The following is a 27,957-nucleotide window of genomic DNA, read 5'->3' as shown; positions in this document are numbered from 1 at the left end:
TTAGCTTGGATTCATTTTTTTATTATATTTGGAGGAATACGCACCAAGCATTGGATAGGAAAGTTCAGTCAGAGTGTATGTAGGGCAGCGTGTGCTGCAGAGCGGCGGCCCTTCAGCTGTAGGCCAGCGTCTCTAAAGACGTCCAACTTTCTTTGGTTTTAGTCTGAATGGTCGTATTCCCGTTATATAACCAGGTGAAGCTGAGTCTGGTCACTGCGGGCGATCGGACTTGTTTACTCGGATTAGCATGAGGTGCAGCCCACTGTAAAGAGCACAGACAGGGCAAATAATGTCATTAGAGGTGAAAAATAGAAATGCAGTGTTACAAAACAGCCTGGATACAATTTGCATGTTATCTGCATCGGAAACGTCCTGCTCCTCCTCGCTGGTTAACTCTAATCATGTCCAGTGTTTCAGCACAGAGTCGCATTATCAAGTCATCTCAGTTTATTAAGCATCTCGTCGTAAAACAGGCAAAAATCCTTGACAAATTCTGAAACTATAACTTCACAAAGTAAAACTGCTGATGCTTTATTCAGATCTAGTTTAGAGCATCTACTGCGATTTTAAACTTAGGATTAAAACAAGAGTGAAAAACAAACATATCCACAGCAAATGTGGAAAAATAAAAATGAAAGAAATCCCCCTTAAACAGTATAGAAATGTATCCATAATTAAAGTAAAAAATGGGAATATATATTCATAACATGATGAAATTAAGTTTAAATTTAAAGATTAGTTTATTTGTGGTTATTTGCAGTTTCAAATGAGTGTTTTCTGTTTAACTTGTGAGCTTTGCTTTATCTTATATTTTATTTTATGTCCAATATGAACACAAGGTATTTATATTTTTATATTTTAGGAGAATTTTAAATGAGTTCAGAATGTTATTAATTGTAATTGACAAGTTAAACCCATGCACCGTCGTTGAATTATGTTTTCAAAATATTTTTTACACAAATTTGACACTAAAATATTAACTTAACATTGACATACAAGTATTTTCAAATCCAAGCAAAAATAAAATATTTTTTAATCTATTGGATAAAATAAAATAAATATCAACGTTCTGAGAATTTTCAGGTAATTTTTTTTCTCTCGGGTTTTTGACATTTTGGAATGAGATGGCAAAAATAAATTCAAGTCCAACTCTGTTCATTTTCTGTCACAAAAATATTTAAAAATGTAAGATCACAAGACAGAGGTTAGAAATCAGACAGAGAAACATAATAAAATGATTTAAATGAACAAATAAGGTAAATACTGATCGTAATTAAAAGTGAGAAAAAAATCAACTGTAGAGAAAACGCAACTTTAGAAATGTAATCATGTGGATTAGATTAGTGAGGAAATACTGTATAAGAAATGTGAAATTATTAGAATAAAATGTGAAGATAATACACAGTAAACCTGAATAATAATAAAATCTGGAATTTTAAATAGCAATATTCTTAAAACATAAACTGATACATTCCTTGATAAACAACTTAAAAAGAAATAAAATATAAATAAATCATAAATGTTGCGAGAACTTAAATAAAAATAATAGACTATAAGAGAAAATGAATTGCATGTTTATTTTTGCTTTACTAAACATTTCTTCATGAATTACTGCAGGCAGTTTTATAGGCTGTGTTTCCTGATGCTGCTCTGACCTTACATTTATTTATAAATGCAGCTTGTGGAAACGCTGCGCACTTGAATGTCACCTTGCATTAAACATTTATCTTCAAGGCAGAAGAAAAAGAAACTCAAATGGAGGAGGAAAAATGCACATTTGTGTTTTTTATTCTTTCCCATCTCTAAACTCTGAGTTTGTCCTTCGGTGTTGGAGTGTTGAGTCGCCATGAGGTCACAGACAAAGTGGTGCTGAACGCGGCGGCAGAGGAGGAACGATCGCACAAATCAAATCCACCTGTGGATGTTTCTCTGCCATGGCTGCCGCGGGTTCTGGGGACCAGAGAAGGTAAAGCACTCAGAGTGCGGCGTGTTGCATTTCAGCCGGCAGACAGCTGCTCTGCGTTTTCCCCAGCAGGACGTTCTCCGACTCCGGTGCTTTCCCGGCCTCGTTCGCCATACCAACGGCGGCTCTGGCCCTGCGCCGTGTTTGGACTAGACCAGAGATTCTACAGGTGGACACCTTTAAAAATCCACCTTTGGTATTTGGCTCCAAGCTGTCATTGTGGAGAAAGAGCAGATCATGGAGAAGCATGGCTGCTGAGCGGCGTGGAATGTGGAGAAAAACGAGCGGCGCCAGCTTAGGTTATGTATGCTGTGATTTGCTAAACTGTCAGCTCTGATTTTTCTGCCGGGCGAACTTTGAAATTTGTTAAAAAAAAATAAAAAATCAAGAAGAAGAAAGGCATTTTTATTATTTAAATATACCTGAGTTACACAGCAACAAGCCACAGAAGATCAAATACAGAATATTAAAAAAAACAAACATATTCAACACAGATGAAATAAACCTAAAATCTTCAAAATTTACATTTTATCTTTTTATTTTAATTTAAAACAAAAATAAAAACACGACTGAATTAAATCCATCATGTTCAAATTAAACAATACTTATAACTAAAAGCAATTATGTGTGTATATAGAAATGAAATGTATCATGACTGGTATTTCAGTCGTTTGCAATAAACTTTATTAGTGCACATCTGCTTTTCTATAAAATATAAAATAACATGTTTCCACAATAAAGTATTTTAAGTAAAAAATTGGAGTTCAGTTTTCTGACACTTCCTTTAGCAGAACTATTTGTTTCACGAGTCTCATTAATTATTAATGTGCTGTAGCATGTGGCCTAGATTCAAACTCGATACATTTTCCTGTAATTTTTCTGATTTTTGCAGCTGTTCAGACATTTACCGTGACCTTTGTGATGCGTTGGTCCCGGGCTCGGCAGATCGGACCCACGTTTGTGTTTCTGCTTTTTAAATTTGCGGGTATCAGGAGGCGGTTCGGCTCGCGGCTTCTCGCCGGCGCCCGGTTTGTTCGGTAGACGGCACACTCGCTCCACATTAAAATCAGCAGAGGCCTAATGGCGGCACTCGGTTATGACACAACCAAAGCAGCGTGTGTGTGTGTGTGTGTGTGTGTTGGGGGGGTTGTGCAGACAAGCTGACCGAGCACTCACCTCTCCCCAAACACTTTTATTTATTTATTTCCACTCTGGATTAAAGAGCTTTTGTGGCGCTAACCTACATAGCAGCCTGGCGCTGCAGCCAACTCGTCGTCCACCTTGATACAGATCCGATGACAGAATCCTCAGAAATAAAGACAATGGCGTCTCCGTCAGCCCTGTTGGCCCACATACTTACTGAAAATCACTCATTAAACTCCATTGAGCTTCTCCACTCGAGCACACTATGCTTTAGTGGAAAACTTGGGCGCGTATTGAGAAGTGAATTACTTCCATATCATGAACGAACACTGTCAGATACAATTCATTCTCCTGGTTTGTTTGTGGCGAACAGCGATTCTCAGTCAGAGTCGATTTCCTTTAACATCCAGCGGGATTTTATCAGCTGTGAACGAGATCGCAGCTCAAACTTTTCAGAAGTTTCATCGAAGTCGTCGCTTCTTTATGCGACGCATGAATCCCGATTTTATGTAAAGTCTGGAGTTTGTGTTGGGGAAAACTTTATGTCTGTCTGGGAATTTTTTTTATTTATTTATTTATTTGTAGAAACAGGAAATGAATGCGAGTAGCACACATACAAATCACCACACAAAACATAATTAAAAATACATGGACTGAGGGCAAAGGCTGTATGTATTTCTGCTGCTTAAAATTCGAGTTATTCCTAAGGTATGTTTGGGGGAATTTTGGCAGGAATACATATTATATTTGTTGTTATATCACTTTTTTGCTGAGTTTTGCAAAGTCTAAGCAGAAAATCTGAGGTCTTAAAATATAAATTCAAGTGTTTTTTATTTTATTATTACAAATTATCCAATTTCAAATTACAGACAGTCAAAAATTTGTTTTAAATGTTATGTTGCAATATTTTTACCTCTGGTTTCCGTTTTACCAACAATGTATTTTTCTTGCTATGTAAATACAGCCCTGAATTATGAGAACGTTATATCCAAAATAAATATATTTTAGAAAAATCATAATTTAAGTCAGCAAAGGGGTAAACTGTATAGGACTTTTCCTAATTTTAATTCAAAACTTTTGTTTAAATCAACATGTTCATTTTAAATTGTAAATGAAGGAAATAAATTCTTTATGCTGCTTCATATTTGAGTGCTCCAGTTTATTTTTTCATGTTTGCACAGATTACGCTCACAGGTGTTTATTAATGAAGCATGAAAGCGTTCGCTATTTCTCAACATTTTTACCTCCGTTCAAAATGTAGCCATGAATAATCAGACAGTTCTGGTTATTCATCAGTTTATTGTTTAAAAATAAACTTCTAGTAATAATTTAAGGTCCTTTTTTAGGAACTTCTAAAGTTTCACTCAAAACTTTAGTTTACATCAACATACATGTTCATATTAAACTGTAAATGAATTAAATATTAATGGTTGATATTTGGGTGTCCTGTTTATTTCATGAACGCTCTAAGCTGTTTGTTACTGAGGCATGAAATCATTTGTCATTTTTCAATATTTTAAGTCTGGTCTCACATATATTTCTCTTGCTATATAAACGCAGCCCTGAATAACCAGACAGTTTTATCTAAAATAACATTTTCACTTAGAAATCTACTTTTTGATCATGATTTAAATCACTAATTAGTTACTTAGAGAGAAGGGGTAGACTATATGGATGTTTGTCTTCCAACTATTTTTCATTCAAAACTTTTGTCTATATATTCATATTAGACTGTAAAAGAACGAAGCTAATAAATAAGTACAGTTCTGCATTACTGCTAGATAACTGGATGGCTTCTTTTTTCAAGAAGAGTCAGACATCTTGCACAGATTTCGCCTAGAGGTGTTTGTTAATGAAGTGTGAAAGTGTTCAGAAGGGAAAAACTTTCTGAATTCAATCAGTCAGTCCCTGATGATGTCACGTCAATGCATGGCGGCTCGGTTTGGAGACGATGCCACGGTCCCGGCTCGACACGCAGAGGTGAAAGGTCGGCTGGCAGCCCGTCTCCTTCACGGCCGCTTGCCTCCGCGGCGTCGGCCGTTTAAAGCTCTCAGGGGACGGAGACGCTGTCCACGCAGGTCCCCTGTCCTGCTGCCACATCACATGTTCCCGCATCGTCCAGAGGTCACAGAGGGGTCGCTGTGGAATATGATTGTCTCCTGTGGCGTGCAATGTAGGACTGTCCTGATTGATGGCTCTAATTTAAAATAGGAGGCTCGCTGGGCGCCCTGCTGATGGCGTCCAGTCAAACTCTGCATCCCAAAGCAGGACACACAGATTAAACCGCCTGTTTCTGAGTGCATAAGTATTTTTAATGGATCAGGAAGAGGAGACAGAGATAAGCAAAAGAGGCAGAAGTGGTGAGATGTGTGGGAAGCAGAAAACGACCCAGACGCCTACAGCAGCATTTTTCATGTCAACAGGTACGAAGAAGCAACAGAAACAAGCCGAGCGGCGAAACAGAAAGGTTCAGCGCGGTCAACGCGGTGCGGTCAGATTCAGTCGATCTTTCACCAGGGCAGCGGCCATGATGAACTCGACGTGAACTCGCTTGTATCTGTGGGAGCAGAGCAGACGAGCCGCGTGATTGGACGAGGCCGCTGCTCCGTATTCAGGAGATTATTGAAGCTAAATTCAGGGATTCATCTGCGCTCCAAAAACACTCCGACCCATCGAGCTGCGTTCAACGAATCTAAACGTTTAAAGGCTTTTTAAATATCACATTAATTCACCCAAATTCTGCCAGCTGGATTCTGAAAAAGAAAGGTTTATTTGTTTATTAGTAATGTTTTGTTTTTATTACTTTCATAAAAACATTTCCAGAAATAAACCATAAAACATTTAGGTTATGTTTAAGAATAAAGCTGGAAATTAAACCATTATTAAACAGCCGCAGGATTTTAAATCAGATGGGTCTTCTGTTTTAATAATTTGATAAAATTATAAATATTATCTGATTTTAAAGCAACAAATTAAGTTTACATATGGATAAAATATGGTAAAAAAGGTAAAAAATAATGGAGCTTTTCAAAAGCATTTTTTACTGTTTTTACAAAAGAAAATATTTTTTGTAATTGTTTAAATAGAAAAACACATAGAAAATAATTTTAAATATTTTGTGATCCAGTTATTCAGAAAAAAATTATATAAAATCATTTTCAAATTAAAATAGTGTATAGTGTACTTTTTATGTATCGTTCTTTGATAACTAAGTAATAATATGTACATGTGTAGATAGCGGTTACATATATATTTAATATCTATTTTTAAAATATGTACATTTTGTTATGTACAATAAAAGTTATTGTATATTTTTACAATAATGTTTACTATGATAAATTTTATTTTCTGCTTTTTGCACTGTACATTTTATTCTAAATATTAAAAAATTATTTAACAGATTTTAAACATCTAGAATTGCGTGAAATTGAGACTTTAGTGTCCAAAACGTCTATTTCTCAAAAGGAAATCATAAAAATATTCATTACTTATGTACCATTTAAATATGTTAATATTTGCATGCATGTAGATAGTGGTTACATATTAAACATTTTACTATAAATATCTTTAGATTTTACAAAAAATTATCATATATACCAAATGCAGCCAATGTGATTATATAAAGAAATACTAAATCTGTTTTATATCTTATCAATTATTTCAGAGGTTTATGAAACTGACTCAGGCTGATGTTTCATTTTGGTACGACCTCTGGTTCACCTTGAGATTTTGGGGCGATTTTAACCTAAAAACCTCCGGACCCCCTTGGCGACGACGTCGGACTCGTCCGGGTTCACAGAGAGTTTACGGTTGGCGATTTGTGAGACGGCGTTGGCGAACCGATGAAGGTGGCGGCCATGATGGTGGAGCGGAGTCAGCGGCTCCCGCCTCCTGCCACACTAACCCCTGCCTGAACTCGCGATGCGTCTATCCCACGGGCCCTTTCCTCACCCCCAAACTGTCACATGCTTTCTGATCGCCGGTCCCATCCACGGCCGCCCCCTCCCACAGCCGCCCAACCGCTCCGCTTCGTGCTTTTACTCCCAACTGGGTGAAATGCTTTTACTCCATGTTCTGTCTCTCCGCTTTTTATTCCTGCAGACTGATGATCTAACCTATACAAGAAAATTAGGGTCTCTGGGAAAAAAACAAAACAAAAAAACCCCCAAAAAACAGAATTCTGACTTTAATCTAGGAATAGAATCAGAATTCTAAGAAAAGAGACGGAAATTTGAGATTAAAAATTCTGAGATTAAAATTAGAGTTCTGACATGAAAGTCCAAATCCTGAGGAAAAAAAATTGGAATTCTGAGATTAAAGTCATAATTCAGATTTTTAAGTCAGAATTGTGAGAAATAAAGTCAGAATTTTGAGATCAAAGTCAGAACTCTAAAAAAAAAACATTTTATTTTTATTATTTATTTATTTTTTTTACCAGTGCCCCTAATCCTCTCCATACTAACCCCCCTCTGATACAAACATCGTGAAGTTAGTCTGGGATTACAAGACGACTCGTGAAAAAAATGTGACAGCCTAAATCCCTGGAAATACCCAGTGGCACTAAAACAAGATTCTACATCTACCAACATAATTTCAATTTGAGTAACATTTGTAAGATGTCCTACTTTCTAGATCAAAAGATAGTGACGCTCTTATCATGTTACAGTATTTTTAATTGATCGTTTTGAACCTTTCAGCGTTGCTTCATTTTAAATTAAATCCCACTTCTGCTGTGTGTTCGGTTCATCTGAGCTGCCCACGTCCGACTGATGAGAACTGACTGAGCTCACACTGTTCGTCAGCGGGATTTGTGTCTCAGGAGTTTAATCGAAATGCAACTCGGGGCTGCAGTGTCGGCGCTCCACCAGAGCCGATGGGGGCGCTGCAGCTTCACCGAGGAGCAGCTCGTAATGAGGCCTTTTAGGTCTGTTTCTCCTAAGCTGGGTTTAGCATGAGGCAACAGCTGGCGCTAGTTTATAGATGGTGAGACGGAGGGGGGTTACATGCAATCCTCCCCCTTCACTTTTCTGTTAATCTCAGATCTCTGACCCTTTAACGAAGCCTCCAGTCACAGTTGTGGCAGATTGAATAGAAGAAATTACAGCACTGGGCCCGGGTTAAATCTTCCTAACGCGTCCCGAACTCGGACCTGTCCATCCGTATTTCTGGTCCAATATTTCTTAAAATCTTCATCCCAGTCTTGGAAAGGGGAACCTGTTGCACTTTGTATTTAGCTTCACAGGAATGTGGTGAGTAGGGCAATAAATTAACTCATAAAACATTTCACGGTTTGCATGGTTTTGTGTAAAATTTTACATTTTAGTTATTTTTATCAGTGTAAAAATCTCTTGTTAAATTATTCATACTGCTAAAACATAAACCTCAGTTTTTGTTTGTGGGATTTTATTTGATAGACCAAGAAAAAGTCTGAATAAGTGAGATTAAAACGTTGCAGAATCGCTTCCCAGCTGATTCTGGGAAATGCAGCTCGGGGCTGCGTTTCCCAGCCGTTTCCCCGAGCTGCTGGAGAAACTGTATTTCTCCAGCAGCTGGGATTATTTAGAAAGCTGTTGCTCATTCTTGTTGAAGTCTTACCACAGACTCTTAATTCAATTTAGATTGCTGTTGCCTTGCTAAAAGGTTTCCCAGCATCCTTAAAAAGTCTTCAATTTGTGTTTCTAAAATTAAGGCCTTAAAATGTCTCAAATTCATTAGAAAATGTAAATTGGCCTCAAATATGTTAATTGTTGGTTTTAAATTTTGAGGTGACAGGACTATTTAATGCCTTTCTTGTGCAAATTGTCTTTCAGGAAAACCTTTGAGTCACACTCAGCCAGTTGAGGCTACCGCTAACTAGCTACTAATATACTAGTGCTAGTTAGCTAGCTTGTTTGTGACTACCAAGGGGCAAATGTAGATTTATCACTGCTTTGCTGGATGATGTTGATCACTGACACTCGTTCACTTCTGTCGCAAAACTCATGATGCTATATTCATCTAAACTAAATGTTTGAACATCTTTATTGTTACACTTTTCTTAAATTTTGTTCAAATCGGCCAACAAAAGGTATTAAGTTGGTCAAACTTGCACAAAGTTATTTGGTCTTCATGATGATGTTTATTCTCTAATGTTCTCTTTATAAAACACCTAAACTTATGCTGAGATTAAATTACACAGTTTGTTAACTGTGTGACTTCTGAATATTTATTTACATAATAAATGTAAATAGCATTAATAAATTATTTATCATTTTCTGTACACTTTGTGCTGGCCCATCACTTAAAATAAAATACATTGTAGGTGTTGGAAGAAATGTGTGAAAAGCAACCTGAATGTTATTTTTTTGTTTCAATCTGAACGTCCCATTTCCGATCTTTACACTCTTCCAAAAATCCGATTTGTACCACTTCCAATAACCAAATACACATCCGATAGTTTCCGGAGCGACTGCAGTCTGAAAGGTTTATTTAGCTTTTACGTCATCGGATATGCGTGTTTTGATGAAAGAGTCTGAAGAAAAGGTTCAAAGTGTTCTGTGACATTCTGAAATTATGAAGGAAGTCTGAGTCAGTGAAGTGCATCACATCACAATCACTCCGACTCCACATCCAAACAGATCCTCTACAGTCAACCCTCCACAAAATGCCGCTGCTATTAGCTGTGCTTTCTTTTCTTGGCTTCCTCCGTCTCGTGATTTCATGACAATAGTATTGGCTTATGTTGCTCAAACTGTAAACTGTTCACACACAAGTCTCACATTTAATTAGGAGTATGAATTCAAAATAAAAAAATAAAACTGATTTCATAAAACAATCTGACTTGCTGTGAACAGAGCCGCGGGTCTGAATACTTTCAACAAAGCAGCAGATTCCCCAACATTTCCACCTCCAGTCTCTGTGAGACAGGTTGATAAATGGCTCCACTTTTTCAAAGTGTCACAGACAAATCTGAGTGGAAATCAGCCTTTGTTGCTTGGCGGGAGCAGCAGGTTTGGAGCACAGCACATGAAACATGAGAGACAGCAGACCGCATATGTTTTAAACGCATAAACTCTCCACAAACGGCAGCCGTCTGCATAGAACTGTGAGAATCTCATTTCAAATTAGACTTTGGAAAAAGATTCCCTCACATCTGGAATTTCAGTGGGATAAAAACGGGAAGCGGCGAAAATGTTGAGTCTTTACATCTTGAAACTTTACAGGTGATGAGTTACTTTGTCAAAACTGGATTACAAAATGTCGTCAGTGTGAAAATGATAAAAGAATTACTTTCTCTTGAAAAATTTTAAACCTCAACCATTTCCTAAAAAGCTTGTTTCCACATCAATAATCACTATTCTACTTTGAAATATAAAAAAATAAGTATAAATAATGGAATTAGATTTACAAATTTAAGAATTAAATTCAAATACAATTTGAGTTTCTGAGTCCATCAAGTTTGCAACAGAGCTGACCTCCTTTTCCCAGAGTTTGTGAAATTTAAAAAGCTTTTTCTGGGAGTTTTTCTGGTTCTTTTGCTGCTGCATCTGCTACTCCTCTCCTTGCTTACATTTTGTTAGAAATAAATAAAACATACGTGCAATCGGACAAATGGAAAAACAACTCTTCTCAGGACATTTCTACAACTGTATTTTTAGCCAGCTCTTATTTCCACACATTATTTACTCCTCTAGAGTTTGTGCGGCCATCACAGAAATGGAGGGAGAAAGTGTTTTGAAATCACCTCGGTGTACCTTCCATTAGCAGCACATGATTTTTCCCTGCATCCAGAATATTTATTTTCCTGCTGGGCTCGTTTTTCCTGCTCCTATCTGTTACTTTTACTCCACGACTTTGGTCGGATGGCGGATGGAGGCATCGGTACAAGCATCTCATAAATAAATGATGCCCTGAAACATTTTAAACGGTTCAAAAAACACTAAAATGGAAAGATTTAAATTTGACGGTGAATCCAGCGAAGCCATGAATAGAACGACTCAGTGCGTGAGCAGAGAGACGTCCTCTGTACTGCACTGTGATGGACTAAGACCGGAACCTTCAGAGCCACATAAAGACAATTACAAAGTCGGATTTCTATCACCTGAAGAACATTTCCAGGATCTAGAGAAACTCATCCATGGGTTTATCTTGAGTCACACTGTTTACTAATACAGCGTCTTCACAGGTCTGCCTAAGATAATCAATCCTCCAACTGCAGCTGATCCAAAACGCTGCTGCTGCTGGCGTTCTGACTAAAACCAGGAGGATAGAGAACATCACCCAGTTCTACAGGCTCCCTGTAGCTCAGAGAACAGACTTTAAAATACTGTTAGTTCATAAATCACTGAACAGCTTAGCAACCTTCCAGAACCTCTCAGGTCTTCTGGTTCTGCTGTGCATCAGAACCAGAACCAAACAGCATTCAGCTTCTATGCACCAAAAATCTAGAGCAAACTTCCTAAAAACTGCAAAACAGCCAAAACACTGAGTTACTTTAAGTCAAGACCAAAAACCCACTTTATAAAGTTGATATTAATTCATAATAAATGGAACATTGATCAACATTTATGCTATTGATGACTGACAAAATACATTGATTATTGATCGTTTCATAGCTGGTTACTATGATGATTTAATGATGTAAAGCACTTTGTTGGTGAAATATTCTGCAGAAATCAACTTGACTTATTAAGACGTCAGCATGCTTTTCTGAACCCCAGCCTGCTCTCAGTTTTTTACTATTTTTGGTTTTCAACATTAATTCTGGTGCAGCAATGAGCATAAATCAAAGAAATACCCAGAATAGAAGTGCATTGTGAGACCGATGTGGCAGTGATGGTAAATTACCAGCCGCCTCATGGGCCCTGCTTCGTATCCAACATGTCAATCAGTCCAGGAGAAACACAGGCAGAGTCTAACTGGAGTAACTGGGACATGTCAGTTCAGCCCAGCAGTATTTGACCGTGGGGGCCGGCAGCTATGTGGAAAAAAAAAAGACCCATCTCTGATCGTGGGCTGTGTTCAGCTCTGGGAATGACCTGAAGGGATGCTGTTGACTGCCAAATCCAACACAAACTGTCTGAAAGCACACAGAGCACCTTTAATCTCTCCTCACTCTCAGCCAGTCTGCTCCCATCAGGAGCACGGCACAAAAAGAGGAGCTCAGGGGGACGAGCTCAGGGGGACGAGCTGTGCTCCTGCGGGCCCTCGCTTGCGTTAAGCACATTCAGAACTCATCTTTTTAGTCGGTGCCTCTCCTGTCCCCGGCTGCATAATGCCACATCAATGCCGCAGCGGGGAGGAGGCACCACACGAATGTAAACACTGAAGACGCAGCACAAAGGCGGCATGAATAAGGTGAGACATGTCATCCTGATTAGATGTAATAAAAAAGACGAAGAAAAGGGCGAAAAATGTGGTTAGAAGGAGGGACAGAGAGGGAGTTTAGAGCGAATTGTTGTCACTTAAATGGCATCGTGGGCATAAGTCAGGCTTTGGGGAGGGCCACCCTCTGAATGGCTCCTGTATGGTGGGTCCAGTGGGAGAGCCGGACTGGGAGCAGCGGGTAGCCGGCAGAGCCTCTCCGACTTTAATCCTCCAGTCTGAGCGGGAGAGGCAGGAGGAATTAGATTCTTCACAGTTGTTACTGCGGCGGTGGGAACCTGCTGCTGCTGCTCTTTCTGCGAGTCATAAAGTATTCAGTCGGCTCTTCTCCACTGCTTGACACTTTGTTTTTGCCCCGGCTGCTTACTGTTCGCCCTGATTGAAGGACTTGCTGTTTTTCACTGAAATGCAGCAAAGCCCTCAAGCTGTGAGAGGCTAAAACCCGTTAAGATGGGGGAGACCAGTGGGAGCGGCCGCTCTCAGCATGAAGGTACAGTAACTGGATCGCAGCTACAACTACTGGGAATTGTTTTTCCCCTGCTCGCATTTAAACATGAGAATAAATCTAAATAACAAGAATATGTCAGGAGAAACTGTAGAGAAGAGAAACGCAGCCAAACTGATCTCCTTCACACTCCAAAAGAATCTCAATTTTTCAAAAATCCTAAACAAAAACACAAAATCTCATCAAAAATGTTTTGCCTAGTTTCTAGTGTAAATATCTTGGCAGACTTTAAACAACACAAAAGTAATTTAAAGGTAACTTTTCTGCAGTCATAGGAGCTTGTTTTAGGTTCTACTTCTTGCTGAAAACTTATGAGTTTGTTTTGTCTTATTTCAACTGCACTAAAATATTTGAATTTGAAACTAAACAAAAAACACCTGGTCATTTTTTGTGATTTGGTGGTATAATTTTTCTAGCAATAATTCTTTACTACGCTAGCATCGACCCAATACTTATGCTGAACAAGTATTGATATTATAGATATTTTTAAAAGAAAACAGACTGAAATAAAGTAGAACCAAAACCAGGCTGATGAATGAAGAACAAATAAATGAACCAAACTACAGACCCAGAAAATAAATTCACACAAAAATCTGTATAAATGGCACAAAAACATAAACTGTAAGTCTTCAAAATATGTAAAACATTAAAAATACCAATTCAGTCAAATGAAGGGCAACCACTTTGTTCAAAATGTAGGCTTCTTTATGAATCATGTTTCTGTTATACATTAGGGCTGAAACGATCCCTCGAATGATTCGAGTACCTCGATTACTAAAATTCCTCGAGGAAAATTTACCTGCCTCGAAGCTTCGTTAATTTATGTTTTATTAGTTAGCGCACCGTGTTCCGGCCGGGACTTCATTTGCGTTGCGCGGAGCTCTCACTTCCGCCTCTGAGTTGTTGACAAAAGCTAAGTCTCAGCGGCATAAAGTCCAATCTTCAAGATTGGCCCGTGGGGATTTTATTGATTGATGATAATGCCCGACTTTTTATCGTTTTGGGGGAACCAATAAGCATCCTTAAAATGACTGGGGGAATGCCTGGAGTACGGCAGCATTTCTCCTCCGGGGCTGCTGGTTGAAAGCGAACGGCGGGAAGAGCGCTGAGGTGAGCGGTAGACTGAACAGGGCGGGCGGCTGAGTAGCTGATGCTTACCGTGTAAATGTAGCTTTACCGACGAACCGCACAATAAATTTCATATCCCGGTCTGAAGAAACGGGTGGCGGAGCGCATCGTACATGGCTGGTAGATGAGTTTCTGAGTGTGACCAGTGAAGGTGTCGTAAATATCCCGTATTGCTTCCCCCGTGTTCGTCCCCCGGTCTAACGGTTCGTCAGTCCGCTGGTCTATTTCCTCCCCTCCACCCCATGTTCGTTCATTCGCCCTCTCCTCCCACTCCAGGCGGCATTTCCCGTATTTTCAAACCCAAAGCGTGACAGGTTAGGTGGCAAGGTGAGTTTAATTAATCTATTAAACTCACTGAAGATGAATACATAAACTAAAAGCTGGATTGTAGACATTTTTATAAGCATATTTGTGAGCCTGCCTCTTTATTAAATTCAATATAATTTCAGATTTTTCTATAACTTTTCTTTTGGTTAACTTAGAAAGTGAGCTATTATTGTTACAGGTTAGTTTTCTAAACTACAAAAAAGCAACTGTTAGGGATGCTCAAATATGAAAAATTGGACTGATATTGATATCTGATAGTAACCGGTATTATGCCAGATTTACCAATATTTCATTTTATAATTTTTTTTATCCGATTACTCGATTAATCGTAAGAATAATCGATAGATTACTCGACTACTAAAATATTCGTTTACAACAGCCCTAGTTATAATGTATGATGAAGGCTGGACTTTATTTCTTTTAACAGAATCTCTTCACCAAATGTAGGAAAATGGTTGTGGTTCTTTGAAAAGCTCCAACAAGGTGAAATCCCGCTCTGAGTCACAGAACCGCATTACTTTCACTGAAACATTGCCACTGATGAAAAGCGACATTGAAACCGATGAACAAAAATACAGAGTAAAGCTACATAAATAATGAAGCAGCTGAAACTTTCCAGGGCTCATCTTAGGACGTGTAACTTTGCTGGCCGGCTAACTTTAAATGTGTAATATGAATAAAGTGCAATGCTCCTCCTCGTTCTAATCTCTGTGTTTTAAAGCACAGAGCGCCTCAGGGCGCACAGCGGCGAAGGACGGCTCCTCACCCGCTGCTCTCTGTGTCTAGACGCCACGTTGGGGGCTAATCGAAGAGATCAAACAGATTTAACACTTTGCTAATACAGATCAAAGACTTAACCAGCCCATATGTGGCAAAGGGAGGAGTGAGAAATTAATTGGGGACAGATGAGAACAAATGCAGGAACAGGAACGAAGAAAAAGAGATTAAAAAATAAACATTTCTTCAGCCATGTATCCCAGAAAAACACAATATCAGGTATTTGTCGCCATTTGTCTATGTGCAAAAAGGAGGTGTTGAATTACTTATGATGACAAAGTATTTGCACTTGTACGCTCTCCGTCATCCACCACCAGTTTGCAGCTGAACCCTGATACCAATCAGGACGTCTGAACCGTCAGAGCTGCATCATCAACCTGCAGCGCTCCTGTAATCAAACAGCAGCTCAGACGTGGATGTAGACAGAGCATTAAGCAAGTCATCAGACCACAGCCTTCAGTGAAAAGGTGAAAGCTGGGTTGTGATATAATCCAGAGACATTTGTTTGTCTTGAGAGAAACTGGAAGCTCTAATTATGGCGCTGTTAAAGTCAGAGGGTTAAAAATTATCACAACAAAAAGGTTTTCAGAAAAAGAGCTAAAATATGTTCTGTATTTTCTCAGAATGCACTGCAAAAACACACTGGCAGATTAATTCAGTCATAACATGGGAAAAATGTCTTGTTTGAAATAATCTGCTTGTGGAACTAGTCATTTTTAATCAATAACAAATTATTATTTACTTAATACAAACTTCTATATCTTGCTGAAAAGTTACTTCTAAGTTAGCTTTGCCATATTCCAAGTGTGCTTAGATATTGGCACTAGAAACTGGACCAAACATGCTTGGTAAGATTTTGTGTTTTTGCAGTGTGCAGCTGATTATATTATACTAAACACTGTCCTACAAGCCAGCTCAGAAAACAAGACCAAAAGCTACAGGTACATCTCAGTAAATTAAAAAGATTCATTCATCATTTTTAATTTCTCTGAAAACTGTATCTAATTATTAAAGACCAGATTTTAACAGGATTTTACCCCAGAAATGTGGGTCAGGTCTAAAAGTGTTCACATAATGTTCTGTACATTCAAATCCAATTCATATCAAAAACACTTTATTGATCTCAGAGAAAAATTAAATATTATTGTAACTCATATCAATTCAAGGTTCTTCAAATAGTTGTAGAAAGGGATTTCTGTGGGCAGAAATGATCTCCTAAAATAAAAATACAACCACATTCATACCAACTAAACGTAAATAAAATACTTGATAAATCAACAGCTTTTAAAATAAGGTACTTTGATCACGTACTATAGTTTTGACGGAGTTGATAAAGGTTAATATTGAAGTTGTTCCAATCATTGAGAGCAGCAAAAACGAAACAAGGATTTTGCGTAATAAGTTCTAATCATTGGAGAATAATGATGAGTGAGTGAAGGCATGGAGGGGAATTACCAATCAGCTCTATAGGTGAATCTATACTAATTTATGAACGTCGTGTTCAGCAGTGATTCTTGTTTATGTCTCACCACGTGGTTCGCATGACAGACCAAACAGGTGACAACACGTCTCCTGGCAGTGATGCGCAGCGACACGCCAGCGTTCACTTCATACGAGGGGAAGCCTTAGGGTGCGACACCAGGTGGTGATTCATGCCCAGGTAGTGACATCCTGTCCCGTCTGGACACGATGTGTGTGTCTACGGACTGGAGGTCGTCCTGGTTCCTCCATCTTCCTTCATCTGAATATTTGTGGAATCAGATCGGATATCGACTGACCCGTCGTTGTAAGCTAAGGGGAGTAAACTCTAAATTTGATTTGTATTGGCTGCTGGTAGCAGTTCTCATCTCAACTGAACTCAACACTTCTGTTGCTTTTATCCAACTGTAAAAGTAATACAGTTTTGGTATTTCATTTACTCAAATCAAATACACTTTTCAAATCCTAACAACAAGCTCTTCTAAACAAGCAAAGCCACTTTACCTTTGACTTCAATAATATAATAATAATACTGTATTATAATACTTAATATGTTAATGATATTAGAAAATTGTAATATTATTGCTTCCAACACATTCTGTGACTTTAATGCCACTATAATCTGTTAGATGAACATTGAGGCCTAAAATCTTAGCTGGGATATAACAATCAACAAATAGTGCAGTCTAGAAAATAATTTCAGATATTAATACACTAAGCCCTAACCCAGAAATATGTGTATTCCTAAACACTTTAATCTGTATCATTTTTTTTATTTTAGTATCAACTGAGATAGTTTCATACAAACCAGAAGCTGCATTTCCATTATAAATGTGCACAAAACCTTTTCAAGTTTGCAATTAAGATAATAGATATTTGAGATACGCAAATTTCAACTAAAAAAAACAAAAAACTCTTTCTAAACTTTATCGAAAAAATTTAATCTTTTTCAAAATTAGCACATTTTCATTAAGCAAATTTGTTTTTGCAATTCCAAGTTACGTGGAGACAGAGACACTGTGAATGTAAGCAGCCAAATAAAGATAGTTTTATTTATACAGCACTTTTTCAGCAACAAGGCAGTTCAAAGTGCTTTTCATGAATTAGAAGAAAAACAAAAACACCACAAGCACAATAAAAGAAAAACTATACTTTAAAATGCTCCATTTGTTCTGGGTTTCTAAATAGACAGCATTTTCTAAGTTTGTTCTCGATTAGTAAGGTATAAAGATAAATGTTGGTTCTGCATGTTTGATTCTTGTTCTGGGTTGCCAAGTCCTCCAGAACTTGAAAACCAACCCGGGTTTCTAGGTCTTGCTCTGATTTAAGTCCTTTAAGCCTGGAAATGTTCTTCAGGAAGTCATTTTTCAAAATAAAAGTCGCAAATGTAGATTTGTGTTCTGAATGAAAACTTTATGAATATTTAATTCTGATTTTTGGTTGACCACAGCAGGTCTGGATTACCTAAATATGCGCAGCTCTGTCTAACACCAGGAAAGATCCACGACCTTCGACCTTAACCAACATGCAGAACGGTCCAGACATGTCAGGAAATGAGCCATGAGAATAAACTCCCACTGTCAGTTTCACTGACATAATGGTTACAGTTTGTTCCTTCTAAATCCATCAACAAATACGGCTTCAGTCCGTGCACTTGTGCCCTGGTGAATAATTGTATAAAAACTCTGAATGTAGCACATGTTTTCTCATTTCAACCAATCATTTCGCTGGCTTATAAACTTAATGAAACAAGACAAACATATGGAACCCAATACATATACAACCGAAGAAGTTTTGTTTTTCAAAAGTATTAAATTCGCCAAGCTCCATGGGTTTTTTACTCATGTATCTGTCAGCAAGCATTTAAGCGATCCAATTACTTCAAGGCTGAAACATTTCCACTATAAAGGCCTCAGTGGGCAGATTCTTTCCCCCGGTTGCCCCGCACTCACACCATCTCCCATCCACTTCTCCACATCTGCTGCAAAACAAAGAGGCCAGATGAGGCACGCCACTCCACAGAAATCTGGGCAGACACTGGAGTTTCACTCTGATAAAATAAACCTAGAGAGCCTCAGATGCTGGATAAATAAGCAGTACGCTGTGGCCCGGTGGAGAAGCGGTGCTCCCCGGCTCAGTGATGTAAGTGATTGTTCCTTTTACCCGTTGATTAAAAGGAGACTAACATTCACATTAAACAGGAAAAATTCCCCTAATCCCTGGAAAATGATCAGCTAAACAATTTTGACTGGCAAAGTCCCACAAGAATCGGAAGAATTTAAAAGCTCTTTGATGTGGAACCAAAACGGTCTCAAAGGTTGGAAACCTGAAGAAAAGACTTCATTTACAGCGTTTTGTTCATATTCAGCAGGGAAAAAGCTTTATGTAGAGAGACTATGGGAACTGTGATTAAAAATCCACTAATGGCAGAAAAAACTAATGACATCTGCATTACAACTGAGGGCGCAAACTTGCAAGGTCCACATTAAGGAAGCCAATCAAATCATAGTGGAGGAAATAAAGTGTGGAAAACCGCAACAAACTAAACAGAAAGCTTATATATACAAGATTTAATTTTAGTCATCAGAGTCTGGCTAAAACCTTCAAAACTGTGTTTAAAAAGCTTTAAAATAGCCAAATAGTCACGGATTATCATCTGTCAACTGGTTTCTGTTGACAGACCCTCAAATTACAGAAAACCTAAAACACAGAAACCCGAAAACACAAGAGCCAAACGCATAAAAATGAGGGACTGTTTTTAGTTCCCTTTGAAACTTACAACTTGTGAACAGAACACAACCTTCCTTAGACATTTGTTTTAGTTCATGAGAACAGTTCAGAAAGCATGACTTGAATAAATAAAAACCTAAAATAATACTTTTTACAGGTTTTAATTTTACTTCACGAAGGCCTGAAGTGACCCATCACATTTTAGCCTCTTGTCTGATATTTTCTTCAGAAAATATCAGACAAGCTCTACGGAAAAGTCAGAAAAATCTCCATCTTAAAGTGACGAGAGAATCAATCACTGAGGTTTCCTCAACCTTTAATGCTGCGTTCACACCAAAACGTTTTACATGTCAAAAGCCCGTCTGACACTTCAACTTTGAAGTGAGACATTTTGTTCTAGACGCTCGTCAAACAAGTCAAAATCGCTACAGACGTGCACTGGGACGAGCCATTGTCGCTCTCTTTGTACAATAGCGGATGAAATTGAGAGAGTGGCACCAAAATATTCTGTAGTGAAAGCTTCTGCAATAGTAACGGAGGCTCAGATGTCTTTGCTGAACCTTTTGTGTTCAGTTTCTATCGAACAAACAACAGTGACAGTTGATAACGGTGCGCGTTGGAGCCTCTTGATGCTCCGCATTGAGCGGTGAAAGTTCAGACTTTTCAATTCCAGCGTTGGCCGCTTGACACGCATCAAACACTCAAAACTCATTTCAACCACGCGGTGCGTTTCCAGTTGGACGTCCGACTTCAGGAGTCGTCCAGATTAATGTTTTAGCTTGAAACGTTGAATTCTTCCTAATGTTCCAAGTTTAGATTCGTAATCAAAAACATGTTTACATTAACTAGCAAGAAGCAACTGGACTGTCTTTAGCTCAACAAAGTAGCTGTCTACAAATCGGAAAGTTGTTGGATTCTTGCTTTCCCAACGTATTGAAGTTCAAGGTTGGGCAAGACACTAAGCTCCACGTTGGTTTGGGATTGTGTTGTTGTAAACTTGTGTTGTTAACCTTAATGTGACTAAGAGTTTAAACCTATTTAAAGGCTAAGGTGCATAAAGGCTGTCCATTTGCATTTTTACACCAAACTGTAAAAACCTGCTTAGCTTAACTGCTCCCTTCACAGGGCTAATCTAGAAAAACAGTGGCATCCTGGAATAATTTAACTCCATCTGTAATTTGTGACTGATGGAAAATTATGCATTTCTTTCTTTTGCTGCCAAACCAATTGTTTGGGGTGTTTGGATTTTTAATAAATATGTGTTTTCATCAAATACACAATCATGAACAGTTTCAATGTTTTTTCATTATCTACCACATCTTTTAGTTAATAAAATTTGAAACTACTGAAAACAAAACCAGCAGAACAAATTTTCTGAAAACAAGATTTTGTTTCAGTTCACCTGGAATACGCTGATGATACGAGCACCTGCACAGTAATGATGCACCTTTCAGTTCTGGTTGACATTGTGACATCGTCGACAGTTTGTTTTTAGAGGCTGATCGTCTTTGGGCTTTTAAGGAATTCTTGGTCATTTTTCACGTTTGCTCCACAGCCACCAACACAGATTTTCTACACCTGCAGAGAAAGTGCCTTTCTGCAGCGCAGCCACAGCAACATGCTCAACTTTTCTATTTCTGTATGTGACATTTGCACAGCTCAGCAGAAGAAGCAGCTGGGCTGCATTGTTTGCTCTGATTCTGAAGTCATCAGCTGCAACCCCACCGAACCTCCACCCAAGTCTTACATCTGCTAGACCCACATTCAGTGCAGTGGCCTAAAAACATAAGAGAGCTCCACACTTTCAGCACACCCAACTCTTAGAAACGCTCCGGAAAAGAAATAAAACATCATGTTTCCATAGTGGGACTAAAGATTTTCAATCAGAATTTACATCATGGAACAAGTACTGTGGTTTCACGCTGTCATTTTCCCCCTTTTAGCTGTAATTATTGCTGTATTTTATCTATTTTTTGCTTTTTTTAAATAGTTTTACTGCTTTGCAACTTACATACAGAAATGCAAGCACAGCTCACAATAAACCAACAATATATTTTGCAATAAAAGTGTGATTAACATCAATGGATACATCTACTAGACTATTAAACTCCGATCCAGAACCGCACAGCATTCTGGGAGATATAGGCAGAGGAAAGGCTTTAGCCACTTAACCTGTCACATAGGCCTGTCACGATAACAAATTTTGCTGAGCGATTAATTGTCTAAAAAATTATTGCGATAAACGATAATATTGTTTCAAGACCAGTTGACACTGATTTAATGGAAATGACCAATAATGCATGTGATTTCCTGCCATAGATAGATACACTTTATTTTCAAAAGAACACATAACACTGGAACTGATAAACTAAATAAACAAAACAACCAAAAATAAAATGGATTCTCAGTCTCCATTAACAAAAAACGTACTTGAATAAAAACTAAACAACATAAAGCCAAAGTGGAAATAAATACTGCATTCAACCAAAAGAGTGCAGATTATGAAGTCTGTATTGGCCTTCAGTAATCACTAGATTTAAATAGAGAAGACGGGCACATCCTGATGCAATAGTTCACACTACACGATTTTTTGTTTGTTACGATAATCTTAGAACGTTGGGCGTTCCAAGATTGTCGTTGGTGATTTTGTAACCGACCATCCTGCAGTGTGTGGTGTGTTACGGTAGATCGTCGGTCGTGGCCGCTCCGATCTAAATCAGGGGTTTTCCCCGACTGGGAGCTTAACGCAGCCTGTTGAATGTGACAGGTAGCCAATCAGAAAGCGCGGATTCTCCTCCGTGCTTTCTGAGGTGAAATTACGAGGGGAATCCGAAACAGCTGACACGGCACAACCCGAAGTCCAGCGGACATCGGAGATAATATGTGGAAACAACATTAATATTGATTCAACATTTCGAGAAAGCATATAGAAATGACAAGGGGAGGAGTTGGAGCCAAATTGCTACCGCAGTTGATAAACCCGGTAAGTTTTCAGCTGTTCTTCGTTAACGTGACATAAATAGGTTATAATGATTTTCATTCAGTCAGGATTTTACGCTGACACTAGCCACATGAATAACAGGTAGATTCTAGCAAAGCATTGATTAGTAACTGATTTTAAAATTAGTTAACTGGACTTGTAGCCATTATTTTGTGCCCATGTGGCTGGACACCACACGGCACGACGAACCCGATTGAACCGTTACCTAGGATTTTCTGTTGGTTAAAGTGTCTCTCAGGTTTTGAAAATGGGCCGACAGTCGGCCGACAACTCTTTAAGTGTGCGCTGGACATTACACTAAGGAAATAGGAAGGGAGGGTCAGTGGAGAGCACCGGAGTTGAGCCTTTTTTCATTCAGTGTCATCAACAGAAAGAAAAAAGGCAGGAAGAGACGATAAAGCCGATAATTAAAATGAGGTCGATAGGTTTAATTTATCATGCGATTAATTGATTTATCGTTTATCGCGACAGGCCTACTCTCACATCCAGCAAAGCTAACTGAAAGGAATCAAATAACTCGCTCACTCTTTGGTTACCTAGCAACACGTTTCTGGGCAACAAGCAGCTTCAAGTCCCTCCCCCAAACTTTGGTTACCTAGCAACAACCTGCTGAGTAACTTGGGCAGCAGCAGTTCAAGGTTTCTCCTCATAACTGCTTAAAAATAAGCAGTTATCTGAATTACCAGTTCGGTGGTATTGCAGATATTTAAAACAAAAAAATCAATAATTATTGATATTGACTGATATGAAGTGCATATACAAGTTTTTCAGCCATATTGTCCTGGCCTAAATGCAAGTAGAGTTTAGTAGCTGGTTTGATTGTCTCATGTTTTATGTTTTTATTACTTGTAATTTTGTAAAGGAGCTAATTCCAAATATCCAACTTTTTTTGGACTGTTATCTATTTCAGCAGTTTGTTAGTTTATTGGACTACAACTTTTGTGTGTATCTGAGATGCATTTTCCAAGTTTTGTATCAGTCTGATTTGTTTTTACTATAAAACATGCTCAGATGTTTTTTTTAAACAGTTGGCCTTGATTCAGCATTGCATTATTTGACGTCCATCATGCAACTTTAAAAAAAAGAAAAGACAGACTTGCTTTTCAACATTTAAACCAGTAAATCTGGTTTTCACTAGGGTCCATGCAGCTTGTAATATCACACGCCCACCAAGCGTAAAAGCAACGCCACCAATATTCGATACCATCAGTGTTCCTCAGCCAAGCCTTTTTTTCTCTGGCCGTTCCACCATGAAGTCCAGCTTTTTGGACCGTACGCTGTGCAGTGGTTCAGTGGACCGACGCGCCGATCTCTGCTGTGGGGCTCTGCGGCTCCCTCAGGGTTATCTTTGGCCTGTGGCCCTCCTTTCCTGCTCTGTGAGTTTGGGTGGTCTACTCTCTCTTGGCAGACTGGTGGTGGTGCCATATTCTTTCAATTTTTTCAATATTGAATTTGATGTTGCTTCCAGGGATTAAAAAAAAAGAAACCTCTCAAGACTTTTACAAAAAGTATATTGAAAGCTTTTGACATTCAAATTACGCACAGGACAATTTAAAAAATGAACAACTACTGAATGATTGCTTACCATGACTGGATCCAAAATAAAAATTGGAAATGAAATTCAAAACCAAGGCAGGTTTATATCAACAGCATCTATTATTACAGCGTTGTTACAGAAATTATATTATAATGTAGACATTTTGTGAAAAGCTGTATGGAAATGCAGATTTATATTTAAATAAATAAGTCAGGTCTAAACACAATATTTAGGATGAGCTGCAGCTGCTTACTGTTTGTGGTTTTTACTGACATCTGTAAGAAAATCAAACTAACAATATAAATAATATATTTGAGTCTGAGTCCATCTTTACATTTCTGGAGTTTTAGCTTCACCGAGTCGCTAAGTGTTGATTTCTAACGTTATCAACATAAAACAAATAATGGCTTCTGTTTATCACAAAGATGATGCAAGTTTATTCATATTCAAAGTGGTATAATACAGGAAAGCGAAGTAAAATTGGATGAGAGAATAAAATTAAAGATGTTTAAGGAAGTTGTACAAATAAACAGTCAAAGGCAACTCTAAAGTGAGCTTCTAGCCTCGATTCAGCATTTTCTGGAAGTCTGTGCCAAATCAAAGGGAAGAAAATGCTGCCAAAGTGACCTAAGTGGTTTGAGAGTAATATAAGATTAATAAGAACCATAAAGTTTTGTGCTGTCAATGTAAGCACACAGAGATAGTGAAAGACAATATCAATAAAGCATAAACTGAGTCATAGATACTGACAAAGGAGTTGCTTGAGAATGGAACCTTGAGGAACTCCATGTGATTTTCTTCACATATACATAAACATACATATATACGTATACCCATTTTTCCAATTAGGTTAGTAAAGTCAGCTTTGAAAACCGTAAAACTGAAAAAGTAGAACCAAGATGTTGTAATGTAGCGTAATTTTTAATGAGTATCAGTGTTGTTTATAATGTAATAGAGGTCAAAAGTCCAAAACTAATAAAGTTATGTAAAATGACAATAATTAGGTCCAAAATTAAGGTGAAAAAGATGGTTTCAAAACTCACAGTGCCCCAGAAATATGCATTCTTCAACTAAAAAGTTGTTCATATTGAGAGTACGTACCTAAGTTAAAGGACTGTTGCTTCACTTGAATCCGCCTTTGGATCTGTGTAAAATCTTTAGTGGTTTTTCCTCAGGAGTCGAAGTGTCGTCAGCATAGCTTGGGGCGAGATTGACGGTAGGAACTGAAGCGCAGCAGATAAAACTCCAGTGTTGTAATCCTTACAGATGATGATTCTAAACCCTGTAAGGTTGTGAAAAGGATGAAAATGTTTCACTTTATATGACACTAATCTGAATAAAAATTACTCTAAAGCAAAACAAACTACCTGGTTTATGATCTAATGAGAAAGAAAAACTGGTTTGATTTGATTAAACTAGAATATTCATAGATGAGAAGAAAAAAATATCTCCACTGAGAATATGGCAGTAGTTGCATCAAATACATGTCCTGCATAGAATAATAACTCTACTGTTTTCCAATTTCTGGTTACAAGTGGAAACAACAAAAAGTTATCTGAGCTGCATGAGCCAAAGCACACACAAACACACAAAAGCAGTAGTATGTTCATGTCCAGGGGAGTTCACAGCCAGTGGCAGAACTCGCTTTCATCTTCCCTGGAGTGAGATGAAGAGAAAGAGAGAGCAGAAAGAGTAAGAGATGAGAAAGTGCGAGAGATGAAAAGGACAGTTGTGAAAAAACACTTCTTCTTCCTCACATGTAGTTGGTCTGTTTGGGGAAAGTTTCCTATGTTCTGTACTTTCATCTGTCTCTGCTGCCTGTCCTCTGGACTTCAGCAGCTTCCACAAAGCAAGTTAACAATCAGACGAGCTCGTTGTACTTTTAAGAAATATAGCTTTGTACAAACACTTCATCAAACCCTCTGATTTGACCAGGACTTGTGAACATCAATGCTCTCTGATCACAGTACCCCCTTACTAAGTGTGTTTTCACACCAGAGTCCAGTAGACTCAGTTTGAATATGTGTTACTGTTTAAGCTCTTGTGGTTCATTTTCATATTGCATTGTGTCAAATGATCCAAGCTAATTGGAAAAGCTGTTTGCCTCCTCGCCTGCTGAGGCGCTGTACCAAGAACTGCTACAAAACACAAAAACCTCAGAAGACATGAGTGTAACTTCCATTTTCACAAAATGAAAACAAAAAGATTTTAGCAGTTTTAGAGTTTTTCTTTTGCCTTTGGTAAAAGATCACAAATCATTTCTCTTGCTAGCGCTAAACTCTCGGGTTTGTTCTGGTTATATTTACCCAGAATGCCTTCCTGCATTTGTAACCACACGAGCGTTCATTTCAAACAAACCGAGGCCGAGGTTTGTATGCAGACCAAAGTTCACTTTTTTTTCTGCATTATGCACAACTCCATTAACAAACCAGACTTTGAAAACGAACCAGTTTGATTAAGGCAAACTTTAATCAAATCCACTCTAAAATGAAATAGTAATGTTGTATTTTTGTTCTCTCAACGTGTGACGTTGTCATATGAAAAAGATGACACACAAATGTTGAGCTTCCTTTAGCATCTAACAGGAAGGTTTATTCTTCTGTGTAATGACTGTACTCCATTTACAACACTACATATGCAATACTTCATATCAAATACTTCAGGTATCACTGAATAACTTCAACAGATAACCCTTAGATTCAGTACAGCACAAATGGTTGTAATATCCCTTTATACCAAATGAGAATTATTTTAACATGCTACATTATGAATTTTCTTGAATGACAAAATATCTTAGATAGCTTTTAATTCTCCAAACCACATTAGTTTTAACTCAAATATCTTGTCCCTTTTTCTCAGACCTTTTGTATTTTTGACTATCAAAATATAAATATATGGATTTGCTTTTAACTATTTTAATAGCTTTTGCAATTTTTAATCTGCACAAATATATACTTTAGTATTTAAGCAATGTAGCCTTTAACTGTATCCATTGTTTTAACAAAATTACCGTATTTCATCTTACACAAAAAACTACAAAACTGCTCCTTTAATACTGTCCCTTTACGCAGCCATTTACTCATTGAGTTTGATAACATTATTTCTGTGGTTTTTGCAATAACCCATAAAGAAAAGACACCAGAAAAATGTCTTTTACCGTTTCAAAAAGTGAAAAATACAATAAGTTCAAAATGAATTCAATAGTCCTTCAACTGTTTCTCAGTTAGCTCAACACATAAGTACAATGTTCGCTCGCATTAGCATTAATTAGCCTCCAGAAATATGTCCCGTTTTCTACACAATACTAATCAAAATCTGCCTAAAGTGTCTCACTGGTTGACTCTCGATTCAATAACCTCTTCAACTCTTAAAGGATACCAACATTTATGCATCAAAATACATTTTTACTGACCTGTGATATAAAAAAGACGAGACACAAGTTTAGCATCCTTTAGCGTCTAACATTCTTCTTCTGTGTGCCCAACCTTCTCTATGGCACCAATGCGACTGGCGTCCCCTAGTTGTTGTTTATGGAATTGCACTGAATAACTAAAATAACACGAATGAACTTATTACAATAAATTAAGGATAGAAAAATAAAAATAATGTCGGGGTGCATATTTTTATACTTAGTGTTTTTTATTACTTATAACAGTTTGTTTTCATCCCTCTACACAACTGATTATGTCACCATGGTTATTTTTCATTACCATGAAGTCTTAAGCATTTTAATCTCTACCATTAGCAGGCTACAATGAATTTAAAATTACTGCTTAATGTGAAAGAAATTATGCTAATCTGTTACCATCACTGTACAGTACAGTGTATGCAGCAGCAATCTGCCCCCTGCTGCTTCATTCTGTTTACAGTCACTGCCAATGAGTTTTTCTGAATTGGATATAACAAATAATCTGTGAAAAGTCTTATAAAGCTATAGTCAGGAAAGACTCCCATCTCGAAGTTTACTGTATTTTCATTTGCATCATCTTAAAGCTTTTTTACAC

The 27,957-nt window shown here is 37.9% G+C and overlaps 1 long non-coding RNA gene across 1 annotated transcript; it reads right to left on the bottom strand.

The window, feature by feature from the left end:
• On the bottom strand, positions 1-27,448 carry LOC106917812 (uncharacterized). Its single transcript, XR_001418271.2, has 3 exons — positions 27,366-27,448; positions 25,055-25,235; positions 1-262 (listed from the first exon to the last, which is right to left on the bottom strand). It is a non-coding gene; the product is annotated as an uncharacterized LOC106917812 (long non-coding RNA).
• Between the last annotated feature and the right edge of the window lie 509 nt (positions 27,449-27,957).

Source organism: Poecilia mexicana, unplaced genomic scaffold, assembly GCF_051168715.1.
Source record: "Poecilia mexicana isolate PSO_F unplaced genomic scaffold, ASM5116871v1 scaffold_2, whole genome shotgun sequence".
In the NCBI taxonomy this organism is placed as follows: domain Eukaryota; kingdom Metazoa; phylum Chordata; class Actinopteri; order Cyprinodontiformes; family Poeciliidae; genus Poecilia; species Poecilia mexicana.
This window is presented reverse-complemented; position numbering and strand designations above follow the sequence as displayed.